General features: G+C 39.6%; 1 protein-coding gene across 1 annotated transcript in view; it reads right to left on the bottom strand.

Annotated features, from left to right (window-relative positions):
- The window catches only part of EFNA5 (ephrin A5), a 521,261-nt gene that overhangs the window by 243,991 nt on the left and 264,007 nt on the right, over window positions 1-13,263 (bottom strand). The gene's annotated exons all lie outside the window — the stretch shown is intronic.

Below are 13,263 nucleotides of genomic sequence, written 5' to 3'. Positions count from 1 at the left end.
ATAACCAATTTCCCATTTTTCCCACAAACCTAAATCTCCCTCCATGAGGCTAAGGTTAACTGAAAAGAAATGAGCCTGTGTGTGGTGCCATCCCAAGGCACTTGGCAGCATCTGCTGCATCACTCATCACACTGGTGATATGAAGGAAACCTTGGAAGGGGTGGTGGGTTCCTGCCGGTCCTCTGAATCCTGGAAGCTTCCTCCCCGAAGCTGCAGTGTTTACTAAGGAATCCAAAGGAGTGCCGACAGGCCAGGAGACACAGTCTTCCAACAATGAAAGAAAAGCTCCTCCTGGAGCTGGTCCCAAATGGCGCTTTCCTTTCCTGGAAAGGAAAGGTCATGGATTCGATGGACTTCACTCTTCGGGAGTGGACGGCTGCCCAGGGTCCCTGTTCGGGTGCCAGCTGTAAGACTGACCAGAGTAGCCTCCCCAGGCAGGTGCTGTCAGGGTGCCTGCAGCACCGAGAGCGTCTCCACTTCGGGCTGCTTTGACAACTCCCACCAGACGCCTGAGCCCCAATGACGTAATGACAGCCTCACCAGACAGACAAGAGGACTCTTGGCTTGGCAAATCCAGCAGGGTTTATTTGGAGACAGACCAGGGGTCCAGGTGGCGGGAGGGTGAAGAGAACAAACAGGAGCACAGCCTCTGCCAAAACGAACCAGGAACCAAGAGCAGAAAGCAGGGACGAGCTGGGACAGTGGAAGGGTAAGAGGGATCAGGGTACAAACAGTCCAATGGGAAATGGGCCTAGGGGAGGAGTTGGAGTGGGGTGACACAGGTGGGACAAATGGGAGAGAGAAGGGGGAGTGACTTTCTGAGGAGAACCAATGAGGAAGCTGGATGCATAGAACTTACTGGAACTGGGGAGTGAACAACATTTGATGAGCAGATGCCCATCTATATGGAGGCGCAGAGGATCCTGGGAGATTGTCACCTGGAGTTAGACAAGGGTGTTCTCCCAGGGCATCCCAGCCTTGTTTCCCCGTGGCCGTCTCCCACAGTTTAAATCCCTGAAATTAGTGTAACTCTTCAGGGTCCTTAAGCAGAGCTGGAATCAGCTCCCAGTCCCACTACCTGAAACAAGCTCTAGTTCCAGAAGGTGATTTATCCCTCTGAGAGTACCTGAAGCAAAATAAATCCTCCACAGCAGGGCAAAGGTGGAAAAGTGACCTTTTCTGCACATTGATATAGTATTTATAATGTATAAATACTATATATTCCATCTTTTTCAGTGATGTGAGTGACTGTTTGAGTGTTAGCAATGATACCTCAGACATGGTTGCATAGGAAGCATCTTTCCAATTCAAGGTTCATCACCAGAAATCACACAGGTTAGGGTTACCTTGATGAAGTTACATGGCCAGATCCTTAGGTGGTACATCCACAGACGAGACAGGGGCAATCAGTCAACAATCAGTCTTTCAGAATCTGAGCCCAAGCATTTTCTTGGGTTAAATCCTATCTTTCAAGCTTGCATTGAATGCAGAAGAATTAGGCACACAGAAATTTGATCTAAACCTCTGAGAAAGATTTGCTTAAGTGAAACAGGAAATGATGAGGAAGGTTTCAGGAATCTATTTTTTATATCCTTAAATAAACCCCAAAGTCTATTTCAGAGTCTCCTAGCATGGTTCACACATCCTGATAAAATACGGGCAAAGCTATGTGAGTTTGACACTGAATTTTTGACTAAATTCTTCTGACTTACTTGTGGAAAGCCATATTTATTGAAGAGATGAAATTGCTCCTTGATAAATTTCTGGCACATTAAACTGTGTTTGCAATTTTTTAGTAAAAAATTACTTGCTGAATTAAACATAATTATTTTGCTATTTTCGGGGGTATATGCTAACTAAAATAATGGTTCATTTTATTCCCTAATTAATTTTCTTTAGAAAAAAATCATTGCTGAATACATCATATCTCAATTGTATTTTTTTTTCTTTAAAACACTTCACCACATTAACAAATTAATTTTTATTGCCCTTTCATACATGGCAGAGTGCCGTGGAGTAAAGAATCATTCCATTGTTATTTTCTGGGCATTTAGAGCCATAGTATCCAGTATTGATGGCTTCAACTTATGTTATCTCTGTGGCCAGTTAATGGAAAGACTCTTCTTAATGGAGGACCTGATCCAACTCCAGTAGAAATCAGTGAACCTCTACTTTTCCACTCTAAGACTGGAAGAATTAAGAAGTTATTGAACTGATAAAACCAAACAATAATGAGGACTGCAGGAAAATCTGTTCTTACCTGAACCAGATATGTTGAATCACCAGCTTCCTGAAATGTTATTTGATTTTGGAGTCCTGCCATGGAGAATTCTTGAGTTTTTCTACTGAAGGGCGGCCAAAAAATTGTCCCCTTTGCTGAAAGTTAGGGACAGTTGTGTCACCTCTCCTGAACATGACCAGAGCTTCAGTCTCATTTGAACTCATCAGTTCATCAAACTGTCCTGGAGTCATACATGGTGCAGTAGGATCCACTCCTGATAAGAGTGACTAGGTTGTTGCAGGGGAGTAGGTCAGTAAAAAGTAATGGTTATGGTATTTTAGTCATCAAAGCAACAAAAACATTAAATTATTAAAGTATTATGCCTACAAGCTAGACTATTTTTTCTCAAGTCTGGCCAATTTTGGCAGGAATAGCCCCCCAAAAATCCACCAAAAAACAACAAATAAGCAAAAAAGAAGCAAACCAAAACCAGAACCTAAACCAAAACCTATCCAGAATGCAGTAGAAGACCTGAAAGACATTAGCACTGCAATCAAAATAATTCTCCAGAATTTCAAAAGTTGGGATCAGTAAAAATGTATACACTTACCTTCAGAGCAAGTGTAGAAAGTGCAACTTAATGTTGCTGATGTGCAATTTATGCCAAGAGAGATCTCAGTGGCATATGGTATTTATGTGGCAAGTCAATGGAAATTCTGGTGAAGTGGTCAAGACATGGGAAATGTTGTGGGGAAAATCAATACATTTTGCTGGTTAGTGGCTCTTCTAAAACTGCAGAACTTTATTTAATTATTTTTTATACTGTGTAGGTTCACTGCTTTCTTCCCTCCATGCTAATATCCTATAAAATTCATCCCTTTTTCTCCTGCACTTCTCTGTGTTGTCACCCTACTCAAAACATGAATTGCAGATTTTCTCAGTTTTTGTACTTCACTTTCATTAATTATCTGATCTGTGGAAAGCAAAAGGTACACTTATATTTTAATAACAAGCTTTCAATTTATCAACAGATTAATTTTGTTCTTTCCTCTACCTCCTCTGTGCTAAGGATATTTTCATGATAACAATTAATAGAAGCAAAAATTTTTATGATACTGCCTAGGATCAAGTTTTCAGCTTTTAAAATTCAGACTATATATATACAGATCATATTACCTCTGGGAAAGCTTTTATTAATCTCAATGCCAGAGCTGTTTCAACAAATCTACCATAATAATGAAAAGACATCTTATCACATTTTGCTTTCAGTAAATTTACTATTCTTTGATAAGGTTGCAAACAACTGAAAAGTAATTGATTTGTAATTAGTGTGGCAAGAGCATGAGATAGACTGCACTGGGATTTCATCATTTTTCTGTCCAGGGCTGTGCATCCTGCTCTGTAATATTAAATTATTTAGCTTCTCTCTTCAAATACAAATGGTGTCATGCATCCTCCATTATTTTAGGAGCTCTCCAAAGATGAGAATAGTGTTTAAATTTCTGATTATCTGTCACCAGCAGAATTATTGCCAAAGGGATAATTTTTCACACATGCCTTGCCATCTCCTTACTTAGAAAGACATTGTCTGCCCATGCCTGTGAATGGACGTTATGAAAGCCCATTTGATCTGCACCAATTATCCCTATTTGTCACTTGGTTGCACTAAGCTCCTGATATATGTGATTGCCTAGCTGAATCCTTCAAGAGCTGCAGTAACTAAAGGGTGCAAGCTTAGCACACCATGGCTGTGGCACAGAACCACTACCATCATCTACATCACAGTTTCCAATTACTCAGACTTTGTCTGCCATCCATTTCAATAATAGGCTGCAGGTCATCACATAACTCCACAGGGAAAACAGTGGCCTTCTGACACAGTTTTTTATAGTGGGACTTTTTTGTAGGAATGTATGAAGCATGATTTTTTTAGTGCTGTGTTTCTTCTTAACTTTGAAGACTGGGGAGAAGAAGGTAATGTGGGTGGTCATTGACCTGGGAAAAGAAGTGGCCATAGTTTAATTTATGTAATTGAAGACATAATTTCTTCAATAGATTAGGAAGAGAGAAATGGCATTACCTTTTAGTTGCTCAGGTTCATTTTCTTTTCATTAATAGTTACATTCATCAGTTCACAATGAAGTCAAAAGGAGAGCCTGTCCTTTGAACTCAGAAGTGTCAGGACAGTTACATATTAGTTCATATCCAGACCCTGCATCTTTATTAATTTCTGCCGTATAACTGACACAGGAAAATGAGCAGAACAGAATACCAAGTGATTGTGCTTCAATGTCACTGTATATAATGACATGATGAAGTTTTAAATATTAGTTTCTATTCCATTTTTTAACGCATTCTAAGTCAAACTTTTTCTCCGCAGCTGTATGACCAAAATGAGGATTTGATGAGCTAATGTGACTGATACGGTGTGTTACTATTGTAAAACAAAACAATTAGCACAAGTGCTTAAAAAATTCCTCTCAGTATATATTTTCCACCAGCTAATTTCTTTTGTAAATTGCCTTAGCTTTGTCATGCCCTTTAAAGTGTCTCACAGTGGCATCCACAGTAGCAAAAGTGCCTTGTAATTGTTGGATATTCTTGATCACTGATATATTGACACCACCAGTCCTGGCCCAGCATAGTGGGTTGGTAACAATCAATTTTCATTTTATGCATGCTTTATTTTTTATGTTTTAGCATTTAGTGCTTCAGGTATCACTTTTTGTAGCATCTCTCTCGTAAGTCACATCTTTCCATGCTGCAGTTGGAGAGTGTCTAGCCGTTGTGGGCAGTGTTTCTTCTTGCCTTCCTCGGACAGCATAGGTTTTGATGATTTGCAGGTTTCTCCACAGCCTGTTTTCTAGTAAAAATTACACATGTGATGAGAAATAGACATCTTCCCAAGTGCCTCATGAGATCACTGAGCTTTGCAGATGGTACTTAGCCTAGTGCCAGGTTTTCCATGAATGGAAGCAGCTAAGTAGGCCTTGAGTACAAAATGTCTGCAAACTGCTCCTAATCTCTGCAGTACTGAATTATGTTTTCAGCAGTTGTCATTGGACTCCTGAACTTGTGGCAGGAACTTTGACAAGAAGGTTTTCCTGACATATGTTAAAGTCCTAAACCCTATATTCATTTCCGTATTTTACTTACTCAAATATTTAACATTTTCGCTGCCCATAATACCTTCAAATCTCCCTCATTCTGATCCTAATCTTCCTTTTTAATCTCTTAGCTAAGCAGGAATTACAGATGGCAAATTCATGCATTAGTTTGCTCACTTGAACTGCACTATAAAGCAAGAACTCAAGCAGTGGGAGCCAGATGTTTTGTACTTCCCAAAGATTTACCATGTTATGAGTTACAGATACTGTGGTACAGCCCAGAGAACAGAATTCACATGACTTTTCACTCAGCTGGACTTTCTGTGAAATGGGATGGTGAAATGGAAGGGTGAAACTGGAGGGTGAGCTTTTTGAGCAGGTCTCCCTTCACAGAGGAATGCTGGCAACCTCAGAGTTAGTGAGATTTAAGTCGAAATTAACTTGAAATATATTAGTGAGAAAGAAAAAAGGAAATTAAAAGAATCTCTAATGAACAGATGTGGTAAAGCTCCTTGTAGACCCAAGATGCTTAGAATGTGGGCTTAGAGGCAGGAGGAAGAAAAGCACTAAGTAAGTGTAAGCTGTTTTACCCTTTGCTGTCCCTTGTAGGTTTAGTCAAGCTCAGCCACACTTCAGCTCTGGTCGCACAAAGTACCCTGCCCTTATTTGACTTCTCCTGGGCTCTGCTGCTCAGACTCATCAGGGAAATCAAACAGAAGCTGAATCTCATTACGATAGACTAATGGGGAACTAGCAAAGAGCCTCAGAACACTCAGCAAAATGGCAAGGGCAGTGCACTGCGAGCAAGAACAGGAAGCCTGGTCTGAGGCCAGGGAGGTCTGTGAAGGCACCCCTCATGTCCCCCTGCTCTCGTTTCCCTGTGTGGGCACTGCTGAGGACCTGCTTCCTTCCTGCCTGGTGCTTGTGGGCTGTTTTAACTATGAAACCTTCACAATGGAAATCCTCTGTGAATTTGCCACGTAGTCTCCAGAGCCTGTACATAAGCCAGCAAGTACAGGTTAAAGCTGTCAGACCTGATCTCAGACCTGTTCCAAGGGGTGGTTGTTGGTATCTATTAAAAAAAAAAAAAAAAAAAAAAAAAGTCCTTTGTGTATATTTTCAGAACTACAGTAAGAAAAAACAGGTATATAAATACACAAAGATTAGCAGTTGGCTCGGGACATTGGTAGTGACAACTGGGTTAGTGATTTAAATCCAGTCCATTCAAATGACCCAAATTAACTACCAAGCAACTGACTGATGGGCTGTGACACAGGTTTAGTGGCCCTGGTCCCGAACAAAAGGGACAAGTGTTCCCAAAATCCCATTGCTGACACTGCAGGGTGGCAGGAAGGAGGCTCCTGGGGAGGCTGTAAATGATTTGCACAGCAGGACAGGCAGGACAGTGAGTCTCTGTGCAGGCCAAACAGGAGAGGACATGCAGGATCCTGGGGGACTGAGGGGGAAAGAAGCATTGCCAGCTCAAAGCCAGAAAAAGGGATACCTTGGGCTACTCCATCACTGAGTAAGAGCAAATTTGATGAAAGACTAAAAGCAAAGTTACACACAAATTGTTTCCACAAAGTGAATGGAAGTGAGCTGAATTCTAATGAATTCACACAGCAGTTCCATAGTGGAAAACCATAAAAGCACTACACATGCATGCATACATAGAGCCTGCCAAAATAAAGTGTGATCAAGGCAAAAAGAAGCAAACATATGGACAAATTCTTTAGCCAGAGAAAAGCGTAGCCAAGTTCACTGACCTTTATTTTAATTTTCTTTAGTTCTCAGCCTTATGAGGAGTGCAGGAAATGGAATGTGCTAATCCCAGTTGATACAATCTTCAAGAAAGGTGCAAAATCTCCCCAAACTAGAGAAAATTGAATGCAGTCAAAAGTCTGTTTAATCTGCTCTCCCCCAGTGTCCTTCCAAATAAAGCTCTCCTGATGTTCTCTCAGGGGCTGCCAAATAAGTCAACAAGGAATTTGCAGTGTGTCAGAGAGTTTGTTTTTAAAAATATATTAATACATCTCGTGGAAAGATCACTTCAAGAAGATGAGAATTTATCTGAAACACTAGGGGATATTTTTTTCAAATGGCAATGAAGAGCTACAGGGTTTTTTTTCATTTATTTTTTTGTTGTGGTGGTGGTGGGTGATTTTAAAATTTTTTACTTACTATTATTTATTTTATTTTAATTTATTTTAATTTATTAGCTGTGGCTCCATTTGCAGTGTCTCTTTTATTATCACATCATTTGATAGCATTCAGCAGAGCAATAGGAGAATATTGCTAGGGAGTGCATTGGCTGGGGTTTTAAACTGACTTCTGGAGGTCTATATTTGGAGTGCATCTTGTAATGTTTTCAATCTGCTGCTACATAAACATGAACTCTGAGGGTAGAAGCTGAAATTTTCACATGAATTTTTACTCTTTTGCATTCACAGAGTCATTTTCATCATGAAGTATAAATTTAAAGCAGTAAGGTTCCTTGCGAAATTGTAAACTTTACACCTATTTTACAAACAAATTGATTATAGTAACAAAATAGATGAAACTCAAGCCAAGGACATATCTCATTGTCATTATCATATAATGACAATATCTCACATCCAGCTTCAGGCAGTATGATAAGAGTATAAACTTTGGCATTTCATTGGAAGGTGGCAGGTGTAACATAATTCCCTTCTTACTCACCTGGTGGGAGTTTCACCACTACCTTTTTGGGACCAGGATTTCATTCATGGTTCATGAGAAGCAGGGCTTCCAAATTGGCCATTAACTCAGGCTGACAGCAGAGCAATGCCATACCTGTGCCACTTGCATGGATGAGTGTACTCTGCTTGAAACAGTTTCCCAGTGAACACTGACTTATTTATCCTTCATTTTACCAAACACTCCTGAAGACAACCTGGTGGCTATTGACATTCCTCATGCAGAGAGTAGAGTTCACAAATTGCAGTGATGAACCCTTGGCAGAACCCAGGGATACACATTAGACTGAATCTTGAGCTCATGTCTTAAACTGCAGTGTAATTTCTTAATTGATAAATCTGTGATTTAAGTACTGTGTGACTGCCTATAGATTTTTTTGTGTAAATATATTTTTAAAATAACAAAACAATTCACGGACTTATGATTTGGCACTTTATTAGATTATGCAGTAAGCTTTTCTTTGATTTTTGCCTGTAGGCAATACAGTTTATTCTCTTATAATATAGGTTATGAACTATAAATCATCATACCAGTACATATGAAAGACGTTGTGGTTTTAACTGACCACTGAGCTTCTGTTCAGCAGTGGGACCACAGAAATAGAAGCATGATTGAGAATCTAGGTATTAGTGACTAGAGTAAGAGGGTTTAGTAGGAAGGATCAAGGTTTTACAACTAAATGTTCCCTTCATGCTTGAACTTTATTTTAAAGAGATGGATTTACTTGGGTTTATAAATGCCATAATTATTTTCACCTTGGAACTTTGGAAAAATTTGGAAACAGAAATATTATTCTTTCAGTATTTAAAAAAATTAAACATTTTTAAAAAATAAATGTGTGGTTTTCCCTCTGTTGCTCTGAATAAAATAAATAAAAAATTTAAAAAAATAAAACCAAAACTTTTAAAAATTTTTGTTTTCATCTTCTTATTTTTTTCTGCTTATCCAGTTTTCAAATATTCTGCAGTGTTTTCAAGTTGCAGAGCAAAAATTCTGCATCACCTCCTTCTTTTGTCACTGTAACTTTTACTAAGCATGAAAATGTATAGAATATGGAAAGGTGGAGGAAAGCAAAAATAGAACTATTGAAAGCTAGCTTGCCTAGACATAGGCAAAAAAATGAAAAAGCAGAAAAAGAAGTGAAAAAAAACCAACAAAAAACAATATCTGAAGCTGTTCTATAAAGAAAAAAAACTTCCAAAACCTGAGTTTCATAGAAAAAAATTGATTTTAAGCATTAGATAGAAGAACCCTACCATATACTCCTTTCCCTTTGGAAGCTGCAATTGGCAAGGCGAGCAACCATCTTCAACTTATATAAAGCAGCATGCTGAGAGGATATGATGGCATTATAATGCTGCACATCATATCCCTGCCAGACATTCTGAAGCTGCTTTCTTGCTATTTCTGTCACAGTCCTCCCTCTATCCTGCCTTTTGCTCAGTATGTTGGTGCAAAATTTTGTAAGGTAGTATTTAGGAAAAGCCAAATTATTTCTTGTTGCCTCTGACCCACATTATACAACTGAAAAATTAAAAACAAACCAAAATTATTTTGGAAGTTATTTAAATAAATTTAAAGAATGTGCAATTTTTCAAAGAAGAAAATGGCAAAAAATATTCATTTAGAGCAAAGAACATGCATATTTCAAGGTCCTGCTTTAGTAGATAAGTCCATTAGCAAATTCAGAAAAGCTCATAAACCTTACTATACCTCCCTATAAAAAAATATAAGAAACAAAACCTGAATATATTGGTAGAAAAGAGCTGTTATAAAGCTGTTCTTTCTTGTGTATTTTCAGGTACATGAGGCTGAATTTGTAATGGCTTTCATTTTTCATACATTCCTATTCATCCACAAGCATAGATACCCAGTGGCCACATTTGCATGGGCAAATGAGCAACTATACAATTAATGTAGTATGATCGAGGCTCAGAAATACAGAAACTGTGTTGAAAAGTTTATGGTCTCTAAAAATACGCCTTTTGAAAATGTGACAATAAAGCTTCTGTGTTCTCACATCCACAGGAAAAAACCCCCTTGTTTTAGTCATTTTGATAAATCTTAATGGTAAGAAAACCTTACTATTAAAGAAACCACAGTCATCTCTCCTGGGTTTGAAGAGAGAGGATGCAACAAAAGCATCCTGTAAATTGCATTGTCAGGACTGACACACAATGCTACATGCACTTGCTACAGTTTTTGAAGCTTTAAAAGTAAAGAAAGAAAAGCAAATTTCAATGAATACCCTAAGGCTTATTTAATAATGTAATAAGTTTCCTGGCTAAAACAGAGTTTTAGAAATGGCTCCCAGAACATGTAAAGCTGTAATCTTAATCTGTATTTGTCTTCCTGAAGATACCCTAAATAGGCTGTTTTCCCCTTAATGCCTTTCCCTTTAGGTGGTACAGGAAAACACATCTAGTCAGCTTTAGCCTGAAGACACATAGAAGAGAAACTGAGAGTCCTCCTGTTTTAGCAGTCTCCCATTCCAGTATCTACCACAGTTGCACTCTGGGTGTAGTGCTATAAATCTACCAGTCCATCTGCTTTTACCTCCTTCCAGCTTTCGATGCAGAAGTCACCATCCCCCTGTTGCACTCTCAGCTTACCAAAGTGCAGAAGAGGTCACCCCCAAATGCCTGTGTGTTGCTTACAAACCTTTCAAATTTGAGCAATGCATCATCCCTGCACTTCCTGCTGAAGAGGACCTGTGACTAGTTCTGAAAAGCAGGAGCATCCTGTCCCTTCACAGCTCACTCAGCAGAGCTACTTCACCTCATTTGGGGTGATCTTCTCCCTGCTATTTCCTCAGTTCTTCCATGTGTGAATACAGTGAGACCTGACTTGATTTTCTAGCATTTGTACTATCAAATTTACTGGTTTATGGTAGCTCATTAATGAGTTTTACAGCCGATATGTTTGTTCAACCTCTCCTTGCATGCTGTTAAAACTGTGCTGTTTAATAGCTGGGAGCCCACAAGATCAGATCTCTGCTCAAGAATATTTATGTGTGGTAAGAGTATTCAATTTGCCAACAAATGAGGTTACAGTGCCTTGTAAGTTATTCATTTTGATGTTTATTTCCTCTGGAATTGCTCTCAGGGGTAGATCTTCCTTCCTGTCAAATGGCTCCATATTCACTTCTCACCAGCTGTTCTTCTGTATTCCTGAATATTTCCTGGACTGAGAGAAATGCATGTTCCCTGATTTGCTTGATTGCAACATGTGACAAAAAAAGCAGAGCCCAGTCTATGGCTCTAATCAGATGCTATGGGAAGAAAGGGGAGGAATTTTGGGAGAATAATATTAACAGAGGGATTTTTTCCATTTTTTTCCCACTCTTTCACCTCTTCCTTTTTTTTTTTTTTTTTTTTTTTTTTCCTTTCTCCTGGTCCCACTCGTTCACCTTTTCCTTTATTTTTTCTTTAGAAAGTCCTAGAGTAATTTTGATCATTTTGTTCAAAGGTCATCACTGTGAAGCACTGTCCTGTGCTGGCAGTGGATATTCCCTTCTTTTCACCTCATCGGCTCTAAGCAGGCCATTGCTGTTTACAAGAAAACTTAAATAAATGCCTACATAAAAACTTCAGGCCTCACAGACAAGACAAAATCCCTCCAAGCTTAGCACTAGGAAAACTCAAGCAACTGAGCAAGTTTTGTGTCACATACAGGCTGACTAATGTAGCTCTGATTAACATACTCATATGTTGGAACCAAGTCCTGAGCACTGGTCTTTGTAAAAAAAAAAAAAAGAAAAAGAAAGTAAATGAGGCCAACAGACCTCTTGCAATGCAAGTGTTGTATAAGCTCTGAGTCCCAGTTTCAGTGTCTTTGTGCTGCTCCCTTTTTATTTTATTTTCTCTTTCTGTGGGGCTTTTTGCCACTAATGAAAACAGAAGTTGCAAAGCATGCATGTCTTGATATCTCAATAGGTTTTCTACTCTGCTGGGATACTTTAGCATCTTGAAAGTTTTAAGCTGATATACAGTGTAACAGTAAAAAATTAATTATTATTAAGGGTTAGCCAAGGACCTGAGTGGTGGAAACCAATCCAGTTGTGTATAATTAGAGAGTAGCTACCTTGTAATATTGAAGCTGTAAATAGCCCCAGTGGGGGCCCTGACAGAAGGCTGAGGTGTTTACAAGGCACAAGAGATGCTGCCTCAACGTACATAACTCCTGTTGCCATAACTATTGCTGATATAATGGATGTGTTCATTAAAACCAGAGGATTATTTGTTTATCCATCTTTCTCTATTGCAGGCTCTTCCTCAGAGGAAGGAGGGGCAGCTCCTTTTCAACACAAATTTATAGTACACACGTTTTTTTTGTCCAGTCAGAGGAATATTAAAGAATTGCTTTATTGATTGCTACCCAGTGGTCCGCTCCCCACTGAGAAAACTAACGTCTCCAAAATGCTTGCAAACAGCCCTGCAGAATCCAGAAGGGAAAGAAATGTGCATGCATCCATTTTTAGTCTCTTGTCAGGCCTTGGGAGTGGCACATATTAAGTCTTTGTCTGCAAGGCACGCTGCTTTCCCCAGCACGGCCATTACCCAGGCTCCTCCTTATGTGCTCAGCTAGGCTGCTGGAAAATTCATCCTGGGCCAGTCTTGCATGAGGAAGAAGGTGTGAAAGTTACCTGAGGAGGAAGAAGAGGAACTGTCACACCTGACCACAACATCCGTTACCTGTCCCCTGCTCTGGCTGTAGGAAAGGGGTGAAGGAATCTGGAAACAGGGAGACATGTTGAGCCTGAGTGAATGAGTGAGCTGAGAAAGGTGCTTTAGTTTTTGTCTTTACTGCTCGCTTTCCAAACTTACTGGAATGGTAAGAAATTAAAGTCGTTTTCCCCAGGTGGCACTTGGCTTGTTTCTGACAGTGACTGGTGACTGAACTCCCTGTCTTTGTCTCCATCCATAACACTTTTCCTTCTTACTAGGTACCAACATCCTCTTGGTGAGGAGGAGTGGGCACTTGGTAGCCAGGTGAGGTTGGTGCATCAGAGCCCCATGGGCACCTGACCTCAGCATGTGGTTCCAGAGCTCCTGCCCTGTCACACTACACACACAAAGTTCTCTCTCCATGCACTACTGAAATTCCATCATGTGACCATGTGCAGCAACATGACGGAAGATACCAGGAATACAGCAGTAGAAGTACCAGACAACTAATAATAACCATGCAGATATAGCATTTCTCCATGGGCTCTCC

The sequence above is a fragment of the Passer domesticus genome, chromosome Z (genome assembly GCF_036417665.1).
Source record: "Passer domesticus isolate bPasDom1 chromosome Z, bPasDom1.hap1, whole genome shotgun sequence".
NCBI classification, from domain to species: Eukaryota; Metazoa; Chordata; class Aves; order Passeriformes; family Passeridae; genus Passer; species Passer domesticus.
Note: the sequence above shows the minus strand (reverse complement) of the source record. Positions and strands in the feature narration are given on the sequence as shown.